The 27,260-nt window shown below is 39.3% G+C and overlaps 1 long non-coding RNA gene across 1 annotated transcript in view; it reads right to left on the reverse strand.

Annotated features, from left to right (window-relative positions):
• Positions 1 to 3,257: 3,257 nt before the first annotated feature.
• Positions 3,258 to 27,260, reverse strand: part of LOC308060844 — a 209,633-nt gene continuing 185,630 nt past the window's right edge. Inside the window, exon 2 of the long non-coding RNA XR_013926932.1 lies at positions 3,258 to 20,172. This is a non-coding gene — a long non-coding RNA (uncharacterized lncRNA). The remainder of the gene's footprint in view (positions 20,173 to 27,260) is intronic.

Here is a 27,260-nt window from a genome sequence, read left to right on the forward strand (position 1 = left end):
TTATGGTGAAAAAGGTTTTCAGCATTCAGACATTGCAAAGCGTTGGAAAGGTACTTGAGGCTGCCTCGAGGGGAGACAGAATTGCTACAGCCTCATTAACAAAATGGAGATTGATCATAGATTTGCAAGAACAATCAGAAGTGGACAGAGAGACAAACCCTATATTAACAATGCTAATCAACCTACTGACTTCATTCCTCTACAAATCCGATTCTTTGTAACATAAAATATCTACGAAGGTCAGTCAATTTCCTTTTATATTGGTTTCTTATTTTTGTAGACATGAGTACTGAAAAAAAATCTGACCAAATTTGATTGCACAGTTTATCCGTGGGTTATTTGACTTATTGCTGTGGTTTAATTCCAGTTGGCAGCTAAGTACCATTGCAGCGATTCACTCGTACTCCCCCCGGCAGTGGGATCGGAAAGAGAACCAGAAAAAGGTATAACCCATGGATTGCAATAATAACAGTTTAATAGTTGAAATAAATTAAAATATACTAATAATAATTTCAGTGAAAAGGGAGATAAAAAAAAGAAAATGAAGTAAAACTCAAGGCAAAAAAAAAAAAAAAAAAAACAAAACAACAAACAAACCAAAAAAAAAACCCAAGTGATGCACAATACAACTAATCACCACCTGCTGACTGATACCTAGCCAGTCCCCAAGCAATGACCCCCACCCAAGCTAACTCCCCCCACTTTATACATTGAGTGTGATGTTGTATGGCATGAAATATCTCTTTGGTCAGTTTGAATCAGTTGTCCTGGCTGTGTCCCTGCTCAGTTTGTTGTGCCCCTCCAGCTCTCTCACTGGCAGGGTCTGAGAACATGAAAAGTCTCTGACTTAGTAAAAACGTTACTTGGCAACAACTAAAACCATCAACATGCTATCAACATTATTCTCATACTAAATCCAAAACACAGCACTACAGCAGAACTGGGAAGAAAATTAACTCTATCCTAGCTGAAACCAGGGTAGTTATGTAAGTTACTTGTTCTTTCTTAATTATGCTCTGAGGTTGGTTACTTAATTTAGATGTCAATAAATTTATTGGTGGCAGAAACCTCTCCAATGGAAGACTGATCACTAGCAAGCGTTGCCTGGCTCACAGTGGACTCTAAATAATGTATACATCTGACTGTGCAGAAATAACCCCGTTACATGTAAATCAGCATCGTAGCAGGAGAAACAATCATTCTCCAAACGTTTGTACAAACAAAAAGGAAGCTCCAATTTGTAAAAGGAAAATGTAGCATTTCTGCAGTGACTACCTGACATTAACCACTGTGTGTTTTCTGCTTGCTTTGGATAAGTGCTACTTTTTTGTGGTTTGGGCTGCCTGTGAGCTTGTGGTTGAAGTTTTGGGTTGTGTTGTGGTTTTGTTTTTTTTTTTTTTTTTTTTCCTTTTCACTGACTATCTTGAATCATTTTTATTATCTTTTCCATGTTATGCTTCTGACTGGCTGGTTGCCTTCTAGCTATCTTATTTCAATTTTGAAAGCACCCTTGTATTTTTTGATGGGTATTAGACAAGTGTTATATCTAAGAAAAGCCACTGCAGTGCACTGTCTTTACATGAAACCATTCATTCTGTCTTACGCAATATCCCAGCATAAACTTTATTTCAGCAGACTTATTCTTGATTTATACTGGTGTAAGTGAGAAAAGAATGTGCAATACATCGGGGTCTAAACCCTCAAAATAAATACCTGATCGGGGGGGGGGGCGGGGGGGGGGGGGAAGCTGGAATTTTTGGAGGTGCTTGGATTGGTTTGCTTATTTCCTAGTTGAAATTCCGTAGGTTTTGTGCATATAGAGCTACGCTGCATTTTCTGAATGTACATATACAAAGTTCTAAGGTGGATGTCTGGCCCTCTGGACTAAATGGCATTAACATTAACCAGAAATTCCCCATGGGGTCAGCCAGCACACAATTGTATATGCATGTGCACATGATGTTTATTAATACTAGCTTTGCTTTCAGACCAGAGTGTTAACTTTAACTAGCAGAATGCTCTAAGAAATTTTCAAGCTTTTTCTGGTGCCTATTTCTCTATAATTTTTTTTTTTGGATCATGCCTGGAAGAAATGGTTAGAGAAGAGTGAGACCTCTTTGGGAGCATCAGTTCCCTCCAGTAGTTGTGTGCAGGGGAAGCAACAGAGAAAAACCAGCAGCTGCTGCATGATGCTGAATACCTCTCAGGTGCAACTTGTGCTTGTCTGGGAAAGCAGCTCTCTTCCACTTGTCCAATGCACAGAAAGACGAGTCAGCTTAAGACATCTGTGGCCTGACTAGGTTGAAACTGAGGTGTATCAATAATCTCAGCTAGGAGGTCACAGATATTGCACTTCGCTGGAATTTAGTGCCCATAGGTCGTCAGAGGAATGCAAGTGTTCACCACCCAAGACAACTGTGTGAAAGTCAATTCCTCTGCTTTTCTGAAGACTGGAATAGTAAAGTAGTTTTCATGTAGTCCAGTCTGCTGTCAGAAAAGAAATGGCAGCTGCCTCTAGCAAGCCATTTGGCTGCAATACTTCACTTTCAGTGTGTTTTCTAATTAGGATACAGCAGTGAGGGTTAGATCATTGCCTGACCCATCTCTTTGGCCTTGGGCCGAATTCAAACATACAATATATATATACCTAGAAAACTGAACTTTAAAGGCATAGATTTACTCAATAGATCTGTTTGTCAAAAAACGAGTAGAGTAATCCTAAACAGATACTCTCAAAATAAATTGCCTTTTTCCCTCAAAATGATATGATTTCAATAAGATTACCAGAGTAAAAGGTTTCTACTGTTTGAAACATTAGTGTTGCAATGTTTGCTGTTGATTTGTTGTACTCCTTTTTGATCCATTTCCCTCCAGCTTCAATATATACACAAGTATGTCAGGAATAATGTTTCCTGTGCTATTTCTTTGCATTGCATTTTTTTGCTTTGTATTGAAGTATTAAAAATGCATTGCATTTAAAATCAGTATCAGTTTTTAAATGGGTACCAAATCCTAGGAAAAAGCTTCAAATTATCTGTGGACTCCCCTCTCTCCATGAAAAATAAAGGTGAGGATTTGCAGTCTTTACCTTTGCAACTGCATTAGGGATTAGGATAATGAGCACTAGCATTGCAGACTGTAGAAACGTGTTTGTTTTGACTAAAGAAACAGCATGGAAAAAAATAAATTAATCAGCAAAGGGAGTACCTTGTTGAAGTCATGCACTGGAAATTCCCACTCATCAAAAATGTTTGATATTTATTTCTTAATAAAATAGCAATTTCTTCTTTTCATTTAAGTATATAATAAAAAAGTGATTAGTTTGAGGCTTTACCTGTGTTATACTCAGAAACGTCCAAGGACAGGATTTGGGCTACAGCTGAAAGGTCTTTTTCAGTCTAACTCTACTGGCTCTACTTACAGGTGTAAGTAATCTGCCTGGGAGCTATTCAGGCTGTACTTCTACAAACATCACAGCTGAGCTGGCAGGCATGTTACTGGAGGTATTGTTATTGCTGGAGTCATATCCCTTCCCTCTGCTTACTGCACTCACTTTATCCTGAGAGGAGACCAGAGGCTTCACTGCTCCCTTGTGTTGTGTTTCTTTCAGGAGACTCAGAGGCTGATGGTCTCATCTTTATTTTAGTTGTGGACTGACACAATTAACCAAGGGTACCCTTAAATAACTTCTGAAAAGGAAAGGAGACTTAACTTTTCTTTCTGCAGTTTTTATCTGCTCTAAAAATCCTGTTCACAAGGATTCCAGCACTGTTGCTTGACCTGAGTTCAGCTGTGTGAGAAGCCATTAGATCTCTGCCCTCCTCTGCTGAAAGCCTTCACCACTCGACAGCTTCTCAATAGGCAATCCCCCGTGGTGCTCAGTCATGGAGAAGTACCAAGAGTGAATGAGCAGATGAGCAACAGAAAGGAATGAAATAAACATGCTTTGGCTCCAGAAAGTATTTAGCTGAGCAGTATTTTTGTGAATAATAAGCTTTAGTATCGGTTAAATCAATATTTCCAGGAGGATTATAATTTCTGTATTATTCAGGCATTTTAATTATTCTACAGAAAATAGCCCAAATGTTATCATAGAATTGTTGGGGTTGGAAGGGAACTTAAAGATCAGCTAGTCCAAACCCCCTTCCATGGGCAGGGACACCTTCCACTAGACCAGGTTGCTCAAAGCCCCATCCAGCCTGGCCTTGAACACTGCCGGGGATGGGGCATCCACAGCTTCTCCGGGAAACCTGTTCCAGTGTCTTGCCACGCTCACAGTAAACGTTTTCTTCCTAATATCTAATCTAAACCTACCCTCTTTCAGCTTAGCCCCCCTTCACCTTTCCTGTAGGCCCCCTTTAGGTCCTGGAAGGTTGCTATAAGGTCTCCTTGGAGTCTTCTCTTCTCCAGGCTGAACAACCCCAACTCTCCCAGCCTCTCTTCATAGAAGAGGTGTTCCAGCCCTCTGATTGTCTTTGTGGCCCTCCTCTGGACTCACTTCAACAGGTTCTCATGTTGGGGGCCCCAGAGCGGAATGGAGCACTCCGGGTGGGGTCTCATGAGAGCCAAGCAGAGGTCGAGAATCACCTTCCTTGACCTGCTGGCCATGCTTCTTTTCATGCAGCCCAGGATTCAGTTGGCTTTCTGGGCTGCAAGCGCACATTGCCAGGCCATGCTGAGCTTCTCATCTGCCAACAAGACCGAGTCTATCTCCTCAGGGCTGCTTTTAATCCATCCTTCATACAGCCTGTATTTTTGATTGGAATTCCCTCAACACACGTGCAGGATCTTGCACTTGGCCTTGTTGAACTTCATGAGATTTGTATGGGCCCACCTCTCAAGCCTGTCAGGGTCCCTCTGGACGGTATTCCTTACCTCCAGTGTGCTGACCACACCACAATCTTGGTGTTGATTGCAAACTTGCTGAGGGTGTACTTAATTCCACTGTTGTTGCCAACAAAGTTGTTAAACAGCAATGGTCCAAATACCACCCCACGAGGAAATCCACTCATCACCAGTCTCCACCTGGACATTGAGCCGTTGACTGCAACTCTTTTTGTATGACCATCCAGGCAATTCCTTGCCCACTGAGTAGTCCATCCATCAAATTGATGTCTCTCGAATTTAGAGACAAGGTTGTGCAGGTCAATGTTAAATGCTTTGCACAAGTCCAGGTGGATGGGTGTCAACAGAAAGGCAATAACGTTTTACTGTCACACTCATAGTGTCACATGTTCAAATAGGTGCTAGTAACAATTAATAAGTGTAGTAGACTTCTTTTAGAAGAAGATCTTTCTAGGTATCAGCCATGTTAGCTGATTTGCTTTGTGAGAGCAGGGATGTGAAAAGGAAGCTTAACGCTGTATGTTCTGCTGTTATTATTCTGTTCCTGATAGAAATGGGATAGAAAAGATCTTGACACTTATAAGTCCACCAGATTCCTCCTGAACTACAGCAAATAACAGGCCACGTCAGAGCCCATTTAATGTTTCCATCCTCAGGGCACTGGAGTTCAGGAATCAACAGGTACAGGGATGGTTATGATACAAGGGAATTTCAATGCTGCTGTCCTTTTCCAGCCTATAACTGATGGAGAATAAAAGCAACTTTGTTAGCCCTGTGCCTCCAACATCACATTACAATGGTTCCTCCAGTAAAGAAATCTCTTAAAGATGATGAGGTTTTTTAGCACTGTCAGGGTGTCGTGGTGTTGGGGAGTAGGAAATGGATGGATTCTTTTTGTAACGTTTGGCCACTTTCCAACAAGTAAACAATATACATGTTGAACATGGACAAAGGCTAAGGGCAGCCAAGAAACTGGCAAGAAACTAGCAGCGTAGGGTGGTTTTCATTTTTATTGTGGCATTTTAATGAAAGTCAGAAGGGATAAGACATTGTTGAAGCAGGAAAAGGAAGGGAAAGGCAAATGAGAAAAAGGGAATGTGCACAGGGGGCTTGAGCCTGCCTTTTGATGCCATTAACTTTCATCAGACTTCATCACCACCCTGGGTGAGGGCTTTACAGTAAGCCAACGTTTACGATAAGCTAGGAATCACTTTGAGGAATGCGGAGAACCACAGTCAGTTCAGTACAGCATGGGGACTAAGAACATCTGTAGGCTGATGACTTCTTGCTTATAAAGGCAGGTACTACTGCTGTTCTCCCTGCACTGTGTGTTTGCTATGGCTGTAAAAATGTTCCACTGAACGTGGAACTCAAAGGCAGAGAGAAAATGTGCTACAAATTTTGCCTTATTCATCAGCTGATTTTGCACATAATGGCTGGCAACTGCAGAGTGTGAATCATTCTCCAGTTATGGTCTTTAGCTAAGAAAAACTTGATACTTAAAGGATTTATTTGAAAATAACTTTTTCAAAGTAATGTTTGTTTATTTTTGAGTTGTCTTCAGGTCAGTATCAGTCACTGAGAAGTTAAGAGCAAGACAGAAATCTAGGAAACCTAGAGCAGGTCTGGGGATCTCAAAGTGACAATGGAAGACCCTACAAGTAGACAGTAAAGCCTCCTTCAGACACATTCTGCCCTTCCTACGAGTTCTTCAAGTCTTTTTGTTTCTATCAGTGGAGCAACCACAAGCATTTTGTTTTGGGTGGACCAGCTCCTTTGGTCAGCTTTTCAAGGAGGGCTGGGAAGGGCACTGACCTCTCCCTTACAGACTTTCTCACAGTCTAATGGGAAATGTTCATGAAAGACTGGAAGCATGGTAGAAAGGGGTATTCTTTTTCTTCCACTGAAGATAAGTAAGAAGGCAAGGGGTAGCAAGAACTTACTTAGTACAGTAGGCTCTTTGAAATGTATGTCTGCGTGACGCTGGCAAGAAAAGTCAGTCTCGTACATTTGTTAGATGGATCAGCTGTAAGCATGTGTTTTATATATATAATATATGTAAATATTACTTAGGTAAACTCTCTTCTAGAAGCTTTTATTCTAGGAGTCATGAAATCAGTAAAGATTTTGACCTTCTCCAGACCATTATTACAACGATCACTGTATCATTATTTTTACTCAGAAATTAATTTACACTGTTAATCATGATTTATCTCCAGTTAAATACACTTGGCAGTTGCATATGTACGCACTCATATATTTTGAGATACTTTATCATTATGGTGCAGGTCTGGAGGTTTTGTCTGCAGGTTTGTTCATGACCTTTGTTGAGAGAGACGATGTTCTGCTTACTCAGCTAAAATTAGAAGTTTTAAAGCTAGATGTTAGGTAAGTATTAGTTCATCATTTTCAGACCGAGCAGATATAGTTGAGTCCAGGCCTGAACTTTAGCTTGTTCAATGTTTAATGTCTTAAAGATACCTTATTCCCAAAGGCTATCTTTTTGCATTTGAGTCAACGTTCTAGTCACCCAGGTCCTACAGGGAGGAAAAAAACCCAACCATCAGCCTTAAATTGGAAGTTTTAGCAAAAGCTGTATGCACCATTCATAGGTCTCCAATCCTCACCATGGCCTAGACCTCTTTCTGTATAATCCATTTAACTCTGGGAGCCAAAATTGACAAGGTAAAGCAAAACATTTTTAAAGCATTTGGAAGTATTTGAGTGTCATTAACTTTGCTTGATTTAGAAAACTTCACATTCTGCAGTTCAATATCTCAAAAATTCATTAACTGGTAATTAATTCAAGCTTTCTACTTTTGATAACCCACAGTGCTTGATATAATAAAACAAAGAAAGCACTGTTAATCATTGAAATGCCCTATAAATTGATACTGTTACATATTAAACATTTGACTCAGGAGAGCTAATTACTAAATGTCTGCTATAGCCTTTGGTTACTGAAATCCTGCCTATGTATTTGCATGAACTATTGATTTCACGGTTACAGAAAGCTTCTGTAGGCTTCCTATTTTCTGTACATATTTTTCTCAGAACCCCTGCCAGCACTGACTGGAACAGGAGAATTCAGTCATGCAACATAATATTTAACTCAGTAAACCAACAACTGGCGAATATCCAATATGTGACTCTTGTTTTAATGCTAGGTTCAACAGAGGGTTCTCTTCATCAGAACAGGTGAGCAGCGCTGCCTGGTTAGCCTGGATGAGTGTTTCCTATTTGCCACTGCTACTGGTTCCAGTACACAGTTGAGGACAAGGTGGTCAGTGCATAAACTACTCAATTTTGATAGAAATATTCATACTTACAGAAAACACACTTTATAAAACATTGATTGTGAAAAAGTATTTATCCCTTGATCTTTTCTGCTGCAAGATTTTGTGTGCATACAGATTTTAAGTACTATGTAAATTAAGGAAAAAACCATCTTATATTGGCTAAACGTACTTTCAATGATACAAACACCCTTAGTGTTTTTATCTTTTGAAAAGGAAAAAAAACCCAAACCAACAAACCAACTTCTGTGGATGTTTAAAAAAGTATTTCCATCCAGAATACTCTTTTATAGTTGTCCTTCCCATACGTCAAAAACTTCCACACTCAGATGTAATTACTTCTGTCTTTGCAAAAGCCTCACAGACTTTAATTTCTTTGCTTGGATGCTCTCCAATGTTGTCTAAAGGGAAATATGAATTTTCTATGTGTTTTTTTAACATTCTTACAGGCTACTGTGAAATTGTAATAAATAAATAAATAAATAAATAAATGGCAGTCTAGCTGTTGTTCATATATGCCACATGCAGGATGCCATACAGTCCCAGTGCATGCTGCTGTCTAATGAGAGCTGAAGGTAGCTCCTACCTTGAGGGAAGCTCTGCTCCAGGGCAAAACTAAAACATTGCTGTATATCCATGCTGAGAGCTCTGTTTACTTATTTTCCAATTCTAATAAGGAAGCAAACCCAATTAAGTGGAATAAGCCACACAATTATGCTACGGAAGATTTTAAACTGAATATCTTAAAAGGGGCTTAGGGAGCTGGGTGGCTAAGCTACCTTACCAGAACTACCATGGTTCTCAGCATATTGCATGCATCACCCTATCTGTTTGACACAAATCTAGTCTCACAATTGACATATGCAAATGGCAGATCTATTTCCAAGGACACATTAGCTATTTTACCTTAAATACACCACAGCAGAGAACTGGTGTGTAACAGCTGTGGAAAAGGAATGAGTGGTTGTGTTGCTTGCTTCTGGAGTTATTAAGGCTGGATGACTTTAATTTCCAAAGTAGCTGCAGTTAGGTGCAAGTAAGTGCAATTCTCATATTTTGATTAAGACTGTAGGAGACTGTTCACTGCAGTGGCCTTAGCACTATTCATCACTATGACCTTAATTGTTGGGTTGGGTGGTGTTTTTTTTTTTATAAATAGGAACATTTTTGTTCATTATTATCTTGTTACGGGATAATCTATTTTGCAATTAAATCCACAGGAAACTAAAATTCTGTCCTTAGAAAACTTTCATGAGAACAAAACCATAATGTATTTAAAGATTATTTTTTAATGAACCCCCCCCCCCCCAAAATACTGTGAACAATTGTAGATGGCGCATTTGTTTTTCTTCGCAATTTTTAATAGAACACATCTATTAACCAAGATAATGTTATTAAAGACAGTATCCTGTTTGATCAACATTTTTTCAATGTAGAGAAACAAAGGAGGAAAGTCCTAAGCAAAAAAGAAAGCAAAGGAAACCTTTGTGTAGTTAACATTTCCTTTAAAAACCCCACAACATTAAACAAAAAGACTTACAGTACCTGTAATTTTTGCCTTATTTCATTACAAAAATAGATACAAGTGAAATAAAGAGAGCAGAAATATAAATGAGATACTTTTTTCGTTTAAAGAAGATACAAGTGAAAGATGCAACTAAATTTTTAAACATTGGTAGCACTAGTTCTACACTTCATTAAATAGGTAATATTTAGTATTGAGACTTTCATGAAAAAAAATCAGATTTTTTTTTCCATACAACAGTAAATGAAACATTTATAATTTTGACTAACTCTAGTGTTAAAGAGAAAATCTATCTCTAGAAGTCAAAGTATAATGTATAATCTGTTGCATGATACTTCAGTAAAAACCCAGATTTCTCTTGCATCATAGTCCAGTACAAAATTGGTAAATAGTGTATGTTTTGAAGTTTTACTTCCTACTTTCATTGATATATTTTAATATTGTGAAGCTGTAAATTGGAGTTCACGTGGTGTTTGAAGCTAAATAAGATGTTCTGGTTTTCCCAACAAACAGGCATGCTATCTTTCAAAGGAATGTTTGACTGGTGGCTAATGACAGGTTATTTTGTAATGATGCCAATACATTTCAGATGTAGATTTATTTTTGGTTTATGCAGTATAGATTAACACAGATAGCTGTTGGTCAGCCGACAGTCATCTTCAAATAAAAGTGCTTGAAATCGTGTGTGTCTCCACATGTCTTCACTCTTGCTCAGAAATATTCAAGAATTTCAAGACTCCACTTGCAATGCCTTTCAAAATCACAATTCCAAGACACCTGGGGTCAAAGCAATTACCACTAATAACTGCAGTGACATACTAGTTTCTAATGTATAGATGCAACACCAACAGGGATATTTAATCTAGTGAGTCTACCTTCTTCATGCAGGAATCTGTGTTTTCAAAAGTCATCTTGGTACAATGAGTAAGTGTGAGAAGTGCAGCACTTCTGTTATTAATGCTTGATGAAAAGTTAGACTTTATATTTTCTAGGCTGCCTTTGCCATTGTCTTAAAGTAATTGCCATGTTCCAGTCTTTCTTTTGGCTGCATTCATTACCTTGGAACTAAGTCTAATTATGTTCTGTGGAATACGTGTTTGTGTCCCTTTTGGTAAGCACCATAGCAGGTTCCCTGTGCCCACCCACCATTCATGGCATGTTAGGATAGGACTCCTCTAGCTGAGGCAGAAGTTCGGTGACTTCTGTCTTTGAGTGTAATACTTCTGAATATATTTCTAAAGCTATATCTACATATTGAAGTCTAGTTAGACACATCTCAATTTTTTGCTTGGACTTTGTTTTAGGGTGCCCTCACGCACACACCTCCTGCCTCCCTTTCTGTTCCTCTTAACAGCATGGTAACTAAAGCAAGACCTTGTATAGTCTGTTTTCATGGCCAGATCATGCTCTATGAAAGTGTAATTCAGGCTTCCACAAAACCTTAGTAGAACTTGTTGGGCAGTTTGTAGGAATTTGACATACATCTCTTGGGAAAAGCAGGAGAAGCCCTTTATTCAGACCTTTGCACATCCTTCCATCACTTGCACTTCCCTTAGCTGCATTCTGGGGCCTCGTGGAGGAGCTATAGGATAGCGTGGGGAAATCGATGGTGGTTTGAATAGCTCTAGTGGTGGCTATTGCAGAATTTAATTGGGATGATAAAAACTGGCATATATACTTCAGGCACTGTTTCCCAGCTATGTAGAACTGAAAGGGTTTTTAACTTTTCTGGAAAAGAAAAACAAAAAGCCTGTGGACAAGCTAACATAGTTTAGAAAAGAGTAAACTTGGAATATTTGTTTCTTAGATCTTTTCTGGTATGCTTTATATTTTGCAGTCATCTCCCAGACTGCCATTTGATGTCCAGTGAATTATCAGTTTCATAGGCTAAAGATTAGGGTGTGCTTGTATAACTTATGTAGTAACAATCAAAAATATCTGTCAGTTCTTAATAATGTTTCAACTGTGCCCTTGTGGAAGAAATGGTAAGAAACAGGTAGCTGTTTTGGGGGATAAAGAGTTACTGAAGTAATTAGTCTAAGCTGTAAATATCTGTGTACTATCTGTGGTTAAACTTCTCTCTTTGAAAAATTCTAACTTCATGTGACTAACATAGACCTAAGACAGCCAGAGTGAACTGTTTTTTTTAAAAAGTATATGAAAAAAACATCAGATCAATAAAAATGGACAAAATGCCAAACCGGAAGGAAACTCAAAGGAATCTCTAAGGAAACTGAAAAGGTTAATGAAATCTAGCCATATAATGCTGAGCTAGTTTCTGTGTTGCTTCATAGTTCTTGACTTCGCTGGTGCATAGGGAGAATTTATCAGGTGCCTGAAAGGGTGAATGTTCTCTTTCTCCATTAACATTATGTAAGGTTGAAAGACTGGAAAAGTGGATAGGCCAGGGTGCGTGTCACTTGTGACATCTGCTTTGCTGCCAAGGCCAGTAAAATGTCGCTGAGCTAAAATATTTGTCTGTGTAATTTAATGTAGCCAGGAAAGAGTAAAAATCTGACCGCACAACAAATGAGCAGAAAACAAATCTATTGCATATAATTAGCTGTCATACCATTTTACTGAAGTCCTTCGAGGTTGTATTATAAGAATTAGTACCAGACATGTTAATTCAAATAGCTTTGTATTCCAATGCCTTGAGGGCTGGGGGAGATGGGGAGGGAAGTGCTGAAAGTAATAGGTCAGGTTGTTTCTTTACTGATGGCTAGGTTGAAATATTTATGTCAAGTACTTGCAGGGATGTATTCGTATCATTGCACCATTTGCCTTTTTGCAAGGCATTGGGGTAGGTATGTTTCCATCCTGACAAGATTCATGTTATTGTCAACACTTAAAGGCCTTCCTTTCCCTTAAATTCTCCAGCAAACACAATTGGTTATAGAAAATAAAATTTATTCTTGAAGAAGCCTTTTGTTCCATGTTTTTCTATTACTATGACTAATTTTTGTCTCAAAGGGTTTTATTTTCTTGGTTTTATTTCATGTTTTTGGACCTTTTTTTATTTTCTGTCATTAGGACAGTGCTAATACTAGGTCCTATACTAGAATCATCAAACTGAAATCCAAAGCTTCGATATCAAATGATATTAAATTAAAATTTATATTATATTAAATTTTATTAAATTATATTAAAATTATATTAAAAATAGTTCAGCTTCCACAAACGTTTTTGCCTTATTTGTGACCTTTCATATATGGTCATTCATATCCAAGCACAAATTCAGATAAAAGTTGTTTATTCATGCTGTGTGCAAAAGAGAGAAAAAATCCTGAGTGAAATTATTAATAAAGAAAAAAAGAGGTAAAACACTGAGTCAGTCATCTGATCAAGAAACTTATCACAAAACAAGGCTAAGGGTTTAGATACTAAGAATTAGCACGTTTGCTAATTGCTAACCTCTGCAGTGTCAGGCAAATATGGAAGCATGTTTATTTTCACTAAAATAGATACAGAAGGAATTATGCAAATCTGTCTTTTTTCGAATTTGCATGATCAGTTACGTAATCAAATTGTTTTTTATAGAATATCTAAAGAGTTATAAAGGTAAGTTTTGTCATGTGTTACCTTATTTCTTAATTACATTTTCTGGATAACATTATATTCACATCAAGTACAAAACGCTAGGAGATATTTTAGTGCCTGCAACCTACATGCTTCTCTGGCTCCTGCTATTGCCTTCTGCTTCAAACTGCCTATGCAAACAAACCTACAGTCGTTCCCTCTGGGCCACTGCAAAACAGGCACACAGCCACAGTTAACCACAATTAACTGCTTTCCTCAGAAATTCTTGGGCTGTGTTAGCCCCTTTGCCTAGCTATGGCTTTTTCATTTAAAAGTAGATTCTTTTAATTATGTAACAGAAGATCTGCTTTATGTATTGGGACATAATTCTTTTTAATGGAATCTAAACTCCAACACAAACAGAGCAGTCTGGACAGTATTTGTGACAAGATAATATAAGATTCTATATAAATGGGAGAAAAACCTGCATAAAACTTATATAAATACATAAATTCAACTTTCACGCTTTCAAATGTTTCACAGGTATTACCTAACAGTAAGAAAATAATAATAATAATAAAAAAACCAAAACCCCAAATGACAATAAAATGGTTTTTCCACAACTGATAATAAAAGTATTGATTTTATATCCCGTACAACTCTCAAAATTGCATCTTTATATTTTCTAAGAAGCAGAATGATTACAGCTGTGTCTGAGATGCAGGCTATTGTGAAACTGAACGAGTTATATGTATTCTTTTCTGTGTTGTACTCAGAATTTATAGCCTCTGCTATTTGAAATTCACACCAGATTTCTGATTGAGGCTTCTCATCCTAAAAATCCATAGGTCAACAGAAGTTCTGAAATGATTTTTTTTGAACAATATCTAGAAAGCTTCATGGAAAAAAACCTGGTAATATCTGATGTCTGCACTTGTTTCATGTTTCTGAACCCTTTCTTGAGATTCAAAATTACCTTTAAATTTAATTTCTTCTTGATTTGTTCCTCTGATTGGCTGGACACAAGGCAAGACTCCTCTGTAAAACACCAGAGCAGAAGGTGTTTGGAAAGAGTTCAGGAATTTTATTGGGCAGCACCTTCTATCAGGCACTGAGACTTAGCAGCAAGCTCAACTAGCATCAGCCTTCTTGACCATGCCTCCATTTTTTTTTCATGGCTTTGCTTTATCCCTTGAATGACAGGCACATTTCCTTATCTTTCTCTCCTTTCTTCTTACATACTTAAGGAGAACCTGTGAAGAGAATAAGATGTTTCCTTTCATCTCTGTAGGCTTCTTGAAATCATGTGGAAGCAAGATTTTTTTTCTGTGGATGAGTCAATATATTTACTGTGGTTGCTGAATATCATTCTCGGGTAGTTATGCTTGATATGGTGTGTCCAGTAAGGGCAAACGAAATGCAATAATAAATAGTAAAAAAATAACCATGCTGGTTTGTAGTTGTAGCCTCTTTCTCACAATTCTGGGCTGGATGTCTCAGTAGATGGATGATTCACTACATCCTGAAGCAGGTAATTGCTTTTCCCAAAAGTGATGCACTCTTAGGAGTACCACTGGCTGCTTCTCTGAAAAAGGCTCAGAAAGGCAAACATCAGAGGAATGAGTAAAGGAGGCCTACTTTCCTTCTAGCAAAATTCTGAATTCACTTCATGAATTTTTATTCACTTGGTTGACATTAAGAGTTTCCTTGCCTTGTGTGTTCCTCAGTTTTTTTTTTTTTCCTCTCATTGCTCACACCATGATGCAACTCTTCCCTTCCTTCTCCCTCATTCGGTCTCAGTGGACAATTAAATGTTTAGTGTAGCTTTGGGGAAAAATCTCTTATCTGGAAGCAAGAATCCTCATAATTTATAACAACTGTCAAAACTTCAGGCACAGTGGTTTTAAAAGTCTTTGCTGATAAAAGTTCCCACTTATTCTAAGGTCTGACCTGTGTGAGAGGTACAGTGCGTTTTTGAGCTTTGCTTCCATGCCTGAGGGGTACTGCAAATCAGAGACTTCTCAGTGCAGGAAGACATGATGACTTGTGCCGAGGGACTAGGCCATCAGCTTGTGCCATTTATGGATAAACCTCAGCTTATTGTAAAATGTCAAACCTCATAAAATGCCAGACAGAAAATATTTTAGCAAAGTCAAGTGACATGTTAAGAAACTGGATGCCTTTTTTGAAGCATTTTTTTCCTTTCTTGATAAGAACTTACTTTTGCAAATGACTTGTGACCATCATAAGAGGTTGGGTGGGGTGTGTACTGAGGTTTCTGTGGTCCAAGCCAGATGTGTTCATCTCATATTGCTGGGATGGTGGGAAGAGGATGAGGATGATGTCTCATTGCTTTACTCTCTTTGTAATTCCTTGCTAACCTGAGCCAGAGTCTACTGTAGTAGAATGACTGGATTGCTGCAGCCATAGATATTTAGGACTAGGAGGTGGAGAAGAAGATTGTCGCTATTGCATGGTACTTTGTAATGAATAAAGCTCAATGGGTGAAAAAAAAATACTTTGTTTTCTAAAAGATATTTCTTCTTGCTGAACTTCCAGTGGGGGTGTGTTTCTAGTTTAATGGTGGACTGTGCTTCAAGCCATCTGTCAGTGGACTTGAACAGATGTGCAAAGAATTCACTCAACTTTTATTGTTAAAACGGAAACTGTTTTTCTGGTATTCATACATTTCATGATTGCATTGGCAGCCCCTAGGATTTCTGGAATTAGTGGACACTTTCGCAGTTTTGGTGTGGTTGTAGTTACTGTTTCCCTAAGTAACCTGTACTAAGCAGTTTGTACTATTTCTAAGATAATGCATTTTTCTGCTAGGGTCTTACAGATCTAATCTTAAAAATTTCCTTTTGATGTTGACATTGGAAAGATGTTATTGTACTGGTAGTCCTGATACAGTTGGCTCCTGTTTATGTTCCGATGCATGGTTAAATTGCACAGTTTTTAAATGTGGCTCTGTAAGGTAATTTTGGTCTTGACTCTGGCAGCCATTTAAGTGAAAGATACGTACAGTGAATTAGATACCAGACCTCAAAACACACACTTTGAAAGCTGCCTGACCTCTTTGTGTTTGGATGTAAATATCAAGGGTAAAAAACCTCAAAACCCAAAAAAACCCCAAACAAACAAACAAAAAAACCCCAAAACAACAACAACAAAAACCCCCAAACAAACAACCAAAACAATGTTGTGTCTCTCTTAAGAATGACTTGGGACTTCACCGAGACTCACAAGATAGCTATTAATTTCCCTGCTTATTTTATCAAACAAATGCAGGCATGTCTTTGGTTCATTTTTTTCTAAGAAAAACTCATGGTTAAAAAAGTCACCTGGATTATAGGAGGCAAATGGGCAAATAAAAAAAATCCCACATGTGCTTGATTTGACTTGAGGACTGGGTCATGTCTTCCACTATACTGTCTTAAATTCCAAGTAATGGGGTATTTCATGGTTGGCATTCTCTCAGCCTCTGCTATGGAAGTCATTCCAGGTCACAAGAGAAAAATGGCATATTTATTTTAGAGTGAAAATAGAGCAGGTACTTTGGTAGAAAGATTATGTGGGAGACATTCAATAATGGAGGGAGAGCTTGGTTTCTGTTTTCTGTTTCAGTTAATTTAAAATCTTATTCTAGAAAACATAGTGAAGGCAACTGCTGAGATAGAGGAATGCATCTTGAGCTTCAGAACAGTCTACAGCCATGTGACTGGGCTTGAATGTTGGAGAAATAACTCTTCAGGAAAAAGAAAGATTTAAAAGTAACTCAGATGTGTGGAAATGGCTTTAGCCAATAGAGCATTATGCCAAGGAACAACCCACACCAACCAAACTGAGCAGTGACACTTTGCTTAACTGGCACCTTTGATGTTAAAAATACTCTGTGCGTGCATAAAATATTTTGTTAATAAATATGTTAGTAGTTATTTAAATCATTTTGGTTTAGGGCAAAATTATTGATCTCAAGCTAGGAAAGAGGGATAGAGCTGTGCTCCCTCTTTTTATTTCCCTTCTTCCTCCATTTCATTGAAAATAGTTTTGGCTGGACAAACAGCTGCACTGAGACCTTACTGGCAGAACGCACAGAGCAGCCTCATCCAGGCATACAAGTCGGCAGGAAAAGACAGGGTGAGTTCCAGACACTGAAGCTCTTATAAGTGTCAAACTCCTGACAAGTGATTTCAGCACCTTATCCTGCTGCATGTGAAGTGATGCTCTAATTTGCAATTGAATGAAAAAGTCCTCAAGTCATCCTTATCTCCTGAGTAATTGAAGAAAGGCTCTGCAGTGTAAAAACTCATTATGATTCTTCTGTGTCATTTTGCACCTTTGGAAAGGGATTTTTTATCATTACATCACTCTGGCATATTTTTATTAGCACTGAGCTGCAAAATATGAGATGCAACTTTACATTATGTGCTTGTATTTACAGATAAAATTGAAGATTAAAAAGAGAGTTCATATTGTATCTGTGCTAATTCTGCAGAGCCTCTCTGCCATTGATCTTTACATTTTATAATAGTTTCTTTCAAGCTCTGATGATAAAATAAAATGTAACCGTTCTTTGTGAGTGTTATTTGTTGCTGTCCATACCAGAGGAAGAGACGATTTTATAGTCATTTTACAAGTGGAGCTCAATCTAATGAAGTAATTAGAGTAAGTTAAGATAAAAATCTAAGACCAGAAACTTTGACATGGGAGACAGAATATTTTCTACTGTCTGATGTGCTTCTCTCCATTTACTGGAGCTGGAGAATGGTAATTTTTGGAGAACTTTCTGCCCTGTTAGAACTTGAAAGTAGAGCTGGAAGCCTTTCAAGAGAGGGATTTCTCTCTTTGGGGAGTTTAAAGAAGGGTCACTGGTCACTGGGTCTTTAATTTGTAGAAAGTAGATTAGGAATTAGCTGGCAGCTGTTTCTGCACCTGCAGTGAGCTAGATCCACTGATAGGCTATGGGTACTTTGTGCCATTTTGGCTAAGCAAGGGAGCATTTGTGATTGCTTTTTTTTTTTTTTTTTTCACAGAGTGTCTGAGAGAAAGTAAGACATGCCAGCATGTTCTCTGCATTATTTATGGTATTTTACAAGTTACTGTAGGGATATAGCATGCACAGAAATGAGACTTGCAAGGAATGAGGAGAAAGGTGAGAAAACATCAGGGCCAGGAGGGCTCTGAGGTCCTTCTTCTGTAACAAAGTTATAATGGTGATGCTCCAAGGCCTGATGTACCTCAAGTCTCAACCCGTGGTTGGATGCACTGAAGGATGAATTTAAAGGAGAATGTGTTGGCAGTGGAAGCACACGAGCCACTGTGTGCCGCTCTGGATCACGAGCTGCAGAAGAAGCAAAACAGATCCCAGGCTGAGTTCTGTAGCTTTGTGACAGAAAAGCATAAATTTACTCTAAGCTGTTTTGACCTCTTATTTTTTATCTTCTTCTAGAACTGGCTGTTGTTCTACCTCTGCACAAGATGTTTATGCTTGCCAGCCCTGAGACTGCTGAATCCTGCATATGTTCCAGGTGAGTCGTCTTTCCTTTTGATGGCGTTCTTCCTTGGGGATAAAACAACAGTAGATATTTACTTTAGTTTATAATAATGTTATGTACAGAAATTAGAGTCCCTGCTTTATGCTGCTTTTAACAATCAACTGTGATCAATTCACAGCACATGGTATGTCTTCATGACCATAAGGCTGGTCATATTGCAGCTTCTCTGCATTGCTTAGGGAACTTGGTCTACAAGTCATCCCCTGTTCTGCAAGTTGATATGTAAGAGTTGTTTTGGTTGCTGTTGAGACTAGGATTTTCTTCTTTGCAGGAACTTCTTCCTGGGTGAGTGCATTATTTTCATGTCTGTGCTCCATTGGTCTATTTGCACTGGAACACAAAACAATGAAACAAAAGTTAAAAATGTTTCAAGGTAGTTATTGGTCTGGGTCTGATACATCTTCAGGGTTTTACATTTTTTGTTTTGGATTCATGACTGCTGTGAATTGGGCTGTGAGTGTGCAGCATCTCCAAAACATTGTTTAGCACACAGGGGAAGCATTCCAAAGGAACAGGAACTACTTTGTGACCCTAGTAATGTTTATAACCTCTGTGTTCCAGATGCTGTGAGGCATGGTAATAGGGTTTCTCAGTCCAGTGAGTGAGATCTCAGTTTAGGAACTTCTGCTTGGAAATACCCTGAGGCATGGCTAGTTCAGGATCCTCTCTATGGAAATGCATGCATGCGTTTGTAAAATGCTTTATCTCTACACTAACTAACTGGGGATTTGGCTTTACCTTATTTAGTGCTAGAAAATATTTTGCATCTGGGGATTTGATAACCTATCTGAGAACTGCACTTTCTGACTCGCTGTTTGAATTTCTATGCATTTTCTGTTCATGTTGTACAATCAGTTTTATTTTTGGGCATGAGCGGTTAGCTGTACCTTAAATCTGCACATCATGCAGAATAAACCAAATAAAATTAATTTCTCAGTTCTATATTGTTTGCTTGAGAGTAAGCAGTGTAATATTTGCCTTATGGGAATGATAGCTCTGTGCACAGCTGCCATAGGACATACTTTTTGGTAAACGTGTATGGCTGAAAAACGTGAAGTAAACATCAGTATATTGTTAACCATGGACACATAATTCTTCAGAATTAGTAGTTTCTGAAACATGAACAATGGGGTCTTTGGAAAACTGTTGTGGTTTAACCCCAGCTGGCAACTAAACCCCACCCAGTCACTCACTCACTGCTCCCAGTGGGATGGGGGGGAGGATTGGAAGAGTAAAAATGAGAAAACTCATGGGCTGAGGTAAAGACAGTTTAACAGGTAAAGCAGAAGCTGTTCATGCAAGCCATACAAAACAACGAATCAACAAATTCATTCACCACTTCCCATGGGCAGGCAGGTGTTCAGCCATCCCCAGGAAAGCCGGGCTCCATCATACCTAAGAGTGACTTGGGAAGACAAACACCATCACTCTGAATGTCCCTCCCTTCCTTCTCCCCCCAGCTTCAGGTGCTGTGCATGACACGTATGGTATGGAATATCCTTTTGGTCAGTCAGGGTCAGCTGTCCCGGCTGTGTCCCCTCCCAGCTTCTCATGCTCCCCCAGCCTGCTCACTGGTGGGTGGGTGAGGAGCAGAAAAGCCCTTGGCTCTGTGTGAGCTGCTCAGCAGTAACTAAGACATCCCTGAATTATTTACACTGTTTCCAGCACAAATCCCAAACACAGCCCCATACTAACTACGATGAAGAAAATTAACTCTACTCCAGCCAAAACCAGCACAAAACCAAATGGCTTATGCAATTGCACACTTAAGTTTGGAGAAAGTGCTGCACAAATATTTGTCTTGTTACTACAGGGCAGACATATATGCCAGCACCTTCAAATGATGGAAACAAGTCTTGTGAGTAATTGATTAAAAAAAGACCACTGTTGTAATGGCTTGTTCCTGTGATAAATGGGACAGGAGACAGACTCTCTTGCTGCTGCCACAGTGATAATGTCAGAAGAATGATAATCTGTGTTCAGATCAGCTCCTCTTGGGCAAGACCATGTTCTCCCAACTATCCTGTGCTGTATTTTCCACCTCATTCCAGGGTGATGTGAAGAAATGGTTATTCTGACCTGGGTTCACCCATTGCTGACAAAGGTAATAAAGCAGCTGAAGTTTATGTCTTGGTATTACTTTACCTTTGAACAGTCTTTGCCTCCTAGAGGCACTGTGATTGGGATTGAGTTTAAAGAAGATGTCCCAAATTAATGAATGAAATTCAGGAATTTGGCCTAATTAAAAAGGTGTCCTCAATCTGGGTGCTCTAGATTATGCTTTGCTAGAGTTTACATTCTACACATTATTCCCCAGGAGACTGTATCTCTCTGCAAGGCACCCAGTTACGTACCTTAGACTGAATGACCTGACCACCTCTGCAATTGTGTTATAAGGAAAGATGAGTATAAATGGAGACAGATACACCCTGTGTGGGTGAAAAAGATATTTATTTCTATTTTTTGAGGTCTTTATGCACCTTTTCATCCTTTTCAGAGACTGTGAGCTGCCTCGTGTAATAATTGCTATGGTACTATAAATAGCAAGGAACTGCTCCCCCCCCCCCCCCCCCCCCCCCAGTAAAAAAATTGTTCTTGTTATTCCTGAAAAGTTGTGGTTTTGAAAAGTCTAAGGCCAGCAGCAGAGGTATAATACATAGATTTTGATTTTTTTTTTTTAATTTTTATGAACTTTATTTCAGTCAGGGACAGTAATCAGTAAGCTGCAAAACTGGTGAAATAGCAATGCCTTGCTGTGCCTCCAGACTTGTGTTTGTATATGAGGAGCATTGATTTATACTGACAATTTCAACCCAGCTGCAGTTGGGTCAGGGAGTCCTCTTGTCACTCAGTAATGACTTTCTTATCACATTGGGCCAGAAGAGCCCTTGTCGCTATTTTCAGATGTCAATAGCCTCTGGTATGGTGGATCACCAGACAGCATTACATCCTCCGGGAGGCTCTGCTACCAGCTTGGATGTTCTGGAGTGTTTCTCATCAGAGCTGGTTGCAGCTGCCTAAATCTACAGGGGAGCTCTCATGAGACTCTGCTTTGGTTATAGACAGAGATCTTAGGGCCACCAATAGCCTCAATGCACTTCATTTTTTCCCTAGCGCTGCCATTTACAGATGTATTACTAAAATTTGGCCTTTGATGCTGCTGATAATAGGCAGCAATGTTCCTCTCGCTTGCTTTCCAACAGGAGCAGGATTGGCATGTTACAGATCTGTTCATTTGTGCTGTCAAAAACTAGGTCACTCAGAAGTAACAGGTCTGGCCAGTGGAAAGACTAGGGAAGGATCATGAAGGAGTTCTTTTTCAGTATGATGCTCAGTATAGGGCAGTGTTATACAAAAGTATACATATTCGAGATATGATGTAAAAAAATATATATTTTACTCTGTAATACTGTATTCAGAAACTTACTTCTATTTAATAAACTGCAATATTTAATGCACTTAGTTATATTTTTAGGGGCTTTTACAAGAGGCAATTGGACCTAGATTAGTGCTTCAGTGGCCTGTGCTGTTGCACACCTGCCTGGCTCGGCAGTGGAGCTGAGCAAGGCAGGCACCTCCCTGATGGCTGCTTGCCATTCACCAATTTCTGCACAGCACCAGATCTACTGTCGGGTCTACGGGAGAAATCCAGGCTGTTTTGTGCATAGGAGATGATGTTATGGAGAACACAGAGGAAAAAAAAATAAAATAATAATCTCAGTGAGTTTTAGCCCATGCCTGGGATTTTCCCTCTCAGGAAGACTGCTTGGCCCTCACTTCCCATGTTGTTCATTCATTGGATGTTCATTTGCTTGAGCTCAAGGCCAGACTGTTAACAACATGGTTTTGCTGAACTGCTTGAGTGTTTGGCCAGTGTGTCCAAGTGCAGTAATTATTATAAAGTAGAATCATAGAACTATAATTTAGGCAGCCTGAGAAGAGAATAGGAGATTCTACTCTGGATTCACAGCTGGATTCACTTTTTTAGCTGTCAGTACAATTATGCATCATCAGATTTTCTGTATGGGTCAAGTAGTTTAGTAGCAGCTTGATACTCAGGTTGTGCTCACCTATTTGCAATCAGTTGTCATGGCTCTTGTCAAGCTGAAGGAACAGAGATTTAGGCTTAGACACAGGAGTTCTTAGTTGTGTTTTTGCTCTTGGCACTGCCTTGGAGACTGAATTTATGAAAGTAACCTCCTGTCTCTCTGATTTCCCTTCCTTCCCATCTTTATGTGGCTTGCAAGTTGTGACACGGGTTTTTACTCTTTGCAATGGCCATTTCTGACGGGGAGAAGAGGTTCCCCTTTAATGAAGTCAAGGACCTCTGGATGTGACGGTGCAAGCTGCCATGGCTCAGGTAAAAGTCTTGTGGGGGGTGACAGAAATGGCCCCCTCCCAACACAAGGCTTGTGCCATGCCTCTTGCCATGTGTCATGTGCACAGTGGTTAGTTTAATGGAGATCTGGTCCTGGGTGCTCTTACCTTCTAGGTACTAAGGTAATGTAAATAAGAATCACAGGCTCTTTTCCTCTGAAAGCTTAAAAATGTGTTGCTTTAACACTGCAAAAGATTACAAGAGTGCCTATATCTTTATTCTTGTGGCTTTGGTGCATTGGACAAAGTTTTCTCCTGGGACTTGAAATGGCACTTAGAATAGGTTCTTTTAGGAAATTAGCTTTACGGGATTACTGTAATCATAATGCAGCTTTCAAGGCACACTGGTTGTATTTATTAGTTTGAATTATGTTTCATAATTTCTGTTTTCCTCTTGTGCATACATTTTTATCGTGTGCTTTGCTCTGTATTTAAAGTGTCTGGGATGCTTTCACAGACAGGTGCTACATAAATAAAGTGTAGTATTTTAATAATAAGCTGCAGCAGGACAGCCACTAGAAATGTCCATATGTTCATATTGTCTTTTTAATCATTGGTATTGCCAGGATTTACTGTTTGGGGAGAAAGGTAAAGTGGAAAGGATCTTTGATGTGGGGAAGAAAAACGTTCCTCTCTCCCATATGCCCATTAAAGCAGTCTTTCTTGAAAGCATTAAAATAGATGCAATAGGTTATGTTTTAGGATTATGTCCAATCTTTCTCTTCCTATCTTTTGCAGCATTGTGGAAAGGGTAATGAGCAACAGTCAAATGTTTGGCTGATAGGGGAGGCTTCAGGGCACTGGTGAGACCAGTGATGGCAATACAGCCACGCAGGAAAACATGCAGCAAGCTATACTCAATATGTTCATCACGTGTGTACCAGCAGGAGGGTTTCCAATGTGCCTTGCATTAAATACCTAAACCAAACATTTCTGAAAGGTCAAAAATGTTTTGTAAGCTGATATTCTTCTGTTTCTTTGTTATTGCTGCAAACCTCTGTACTTCCAAAAGCAAGCTGGTCTTGAAAGAAAAAAAAATACTTAAAAGATGACAAGAAAAAAACACAAAGTACTATTTCCAACTGGGAATACTAGCAGAAAAGCTAGAAATCTCTTGAGAAATATTGGGGTTTTTTTGTGATTTCCAGCTATAAATAGGAAGTTATGGTGATACAAAGCTGGGGGTGGAAGACTGCAGCAGCAGGCATGTTAGCCAGGACCTAAACTGTCCTGGGGTTGACTTGCTGCTCTGCAGTGCCTGGCAGTGCTGGCACACCTGCAGCCAGCCACTTCACTGCTGCTGTCTCTTTTTCTCTTTGGACCGGTGACTGTTTCTATGTGTGTATTTTTATGAATGCATGGTAGAAAGTGACCAAGATCTGAATTGATGTCTAAGCTTGACCAGAATTCAAATAACCCCTCTGATGTTTAACTGGTGTTAACTGTAACCATGAAGATTTTTTTTCTGGAGATAAACTATGATTTATACTTTGAATTTCTGATTCTGTCTGGGTTCCTTTCTGACTTACACTGCTGTAAGTCAGACCAGATTCTGATACTTTGTACATGATACTTCCCACCTGTGCCCGGCCTGCCCCGCCTGCCGCCCCCGCCCCCCCCCCCCCCCCCGCCTTGTGAAAGTAGAAAACTAGATAGGGCTACCTAAGTTTTATCAAAATCCACATAATTGTATATTGCATTTTGAAAACCAGACAATTTTTTTTTACATGTAGTTTCTACAGTGTAGTAAAACATGCACATAACCATGCCTAAACACCGATTCTGTACTACAGGAGTATAGAATTTCCACTGGAGGTAGTATTTCCATGGAAACTCTTTCCTTGCGGTTTTAATTGTAGGCTTTTTTTTTTTTTTTTTTTTTTTTTTTGTGGTTGTCAGAATTTGTTACACTAAATCTATACTATTTATTGTGTAAAGGGTACATAAGGCATTTTGTTGTTGCAATCTGAGAAATCAGTTATAACCTCACCAAAGTTTTGTTTTGCTTGCTGGAAGATAGATTCCTGCTTGGAGATGCACAGCTAGTCTCTTGCAGAAGGAGGTCAGCCTGGCTACCCGTTGTGGGGTCTGGCTGCCCACAAGGGAGGAAAATGCACTCATCTCTTAATCCTGAGACCAGCAATGTCATATCATAGCTGTCTCCCAGCACTGGGACCTGTTTGCCTCAGCCAAGCTTACCCTAACATCTCAGGAACTTGGGACAAAGGTGGGAAATGCATGGTCCTACCAGGAGTATGTCATATGACTGTGACCTGTTCTCAGTACAATTTGCTCAAGCCTGAATGAAGGGTCAAATTCAGCATTTGAGTAGAACAGTCCTATATTACAAAGCCTGGTTTGTGAATATGGGGGTTTTGTACTTGGTTAAAACATTAGGTTTATTTATGTTGTTTGATTTGTTTTCCTTAAGTTTAGAAAATATAGGGAGACTGAATATTTCTTATCACTATTATAAAACACATTCTTTTAGAGATATGAGATTTCTTTTAGTTCTACACCTTTGGCATTAATTGCTTCCATTGTATTTGTGCCTGCATGCATTTAAAACAAATAATGGTTTAACTGTAACTCTTGCTGTCCAGAGAAGCTGGATCTGATGTACCTCACTCCTGCAGCATCTTATTTTTGGCTGGAGAAGTTGTCCAAATGCAGAACCAAAAATGTTCATCACTCTGAGTTTGCATTTGAGGTACAAGGTACAACTGGCAGGCACAGGCAGATGGGAAATGCAAGTGGTGCTATTAAGATGATAGTTAGGACCCTCAGCACAGCAGAAGTTTAACCATTGTTGTGTTATGCAGGCATTGGGAAAGGCAGCACTCTAAGGAGATTTGAAAAACAGCAATAAAACAGATTGCAGATGTTTCTGAGATGTTGAAAGGGGGAATAGAATGGAGCACAAAGGTGATTGTTTTAAAACTGAACAAGAGTTTGGTGGGGGCTGGCAGGAGTTCAGTATTGCCCAGCCATCCTATTCATTTTTGATGGTGCAAAATGGGAGAAATTTGTTATCCAAAGGACTGATTCCAATGCGCCGTCCTTCTGCAGCCTCTGGATGTTGTCTAAATTGTGCCACTTTGTAACAAATGTCTGTATGACATAAAAACTGTCTTTCTGCCCAAAGGAGAGATACAAATATAGAGAAAAGGCAGTAAAAACAGGTTAAGAAAAGAAACATGCTGTGTCTTTAAAATATTGGAGGAGGGATGGGGGGGGGGGGGGGGGGGGGGGGAGGGGGGGCGGGGGGCGGAAGGGTAGTGGGTAAGCAGCAGAAATGGAAGGGAAAGTTGTTGTGACACACCTGTGATGTATGTTGCTAATTAAGCTTAATATATGTAATTTGTTTCCTGCACCTTCAAGTGCTTCCTTGACTGTGTTTTGTGGAAAACAGCAGTTCTGTAGCAATGCAGCACATTATGGAAGCCTTGGAATCCAAATTTAGCAGTATTCCAGGCAATCTGTTATGAAATGTAACTATAGCAACTAAACCTTCACTACCAGATGATAACACAATCTTTGTTTTAAAAGAAACCAAAAAACCCCAGAAAACATCTCCTGTCCTTGGTCCCCTGCTACACATGCTACACGGCATATTATCTACTAGTTTGCTACTTGCACTATTAGATACTTAGATCTGTTTTAAAAACTGAACAAGGCAAAGAGATGTAGTTACCTTAAAAAAAAAAAAAGAGTTTGTGCCACTTTGTAGCAACTTTTCCTCACCAGCTTTATCTGTGTCACTGCAGTTGCTGTTCCGGTTGCAGTCACATATTATTTTTATTTCCCCGGTGCCACACGGTGGTGCTGCTGACTCCACATTGCTCAGAGGCCTGAGCTGCCTGACAGGAGTTGCAGATGCAGTATGCCTGCCAAAACTGATTTTGGGGAGAGGGCTAGCACTCAGTCCTGTAATGAAGGTGAATTATGCCATGCGATGGGGGATGTACTTTTATCCCAGGACTCGGCTACTAAGTCAGATGTGGGAAGAAAGAGAGCTGCATAATAGCAGCTGATAGGAATCCTCAGTATTGAGCATGTATGCACACATATACCCATATTCTACCTCTTTTACACTTGATTACTATGTGAATTTTGCATGCCAGCTTTGCTTTTGTAACT

The sequence above is a fragment of the Falco punctatus genome, assembly GCF_963210335.1.
Source record: "Falco punctatus genome assembly, chromosome: 3".
Classification (NCBI taxonomy): Eukaryota; Metazoa; Chordata; class Aves; order Falconiformes; family Falconidae; genus Falco; species Falco punctatus.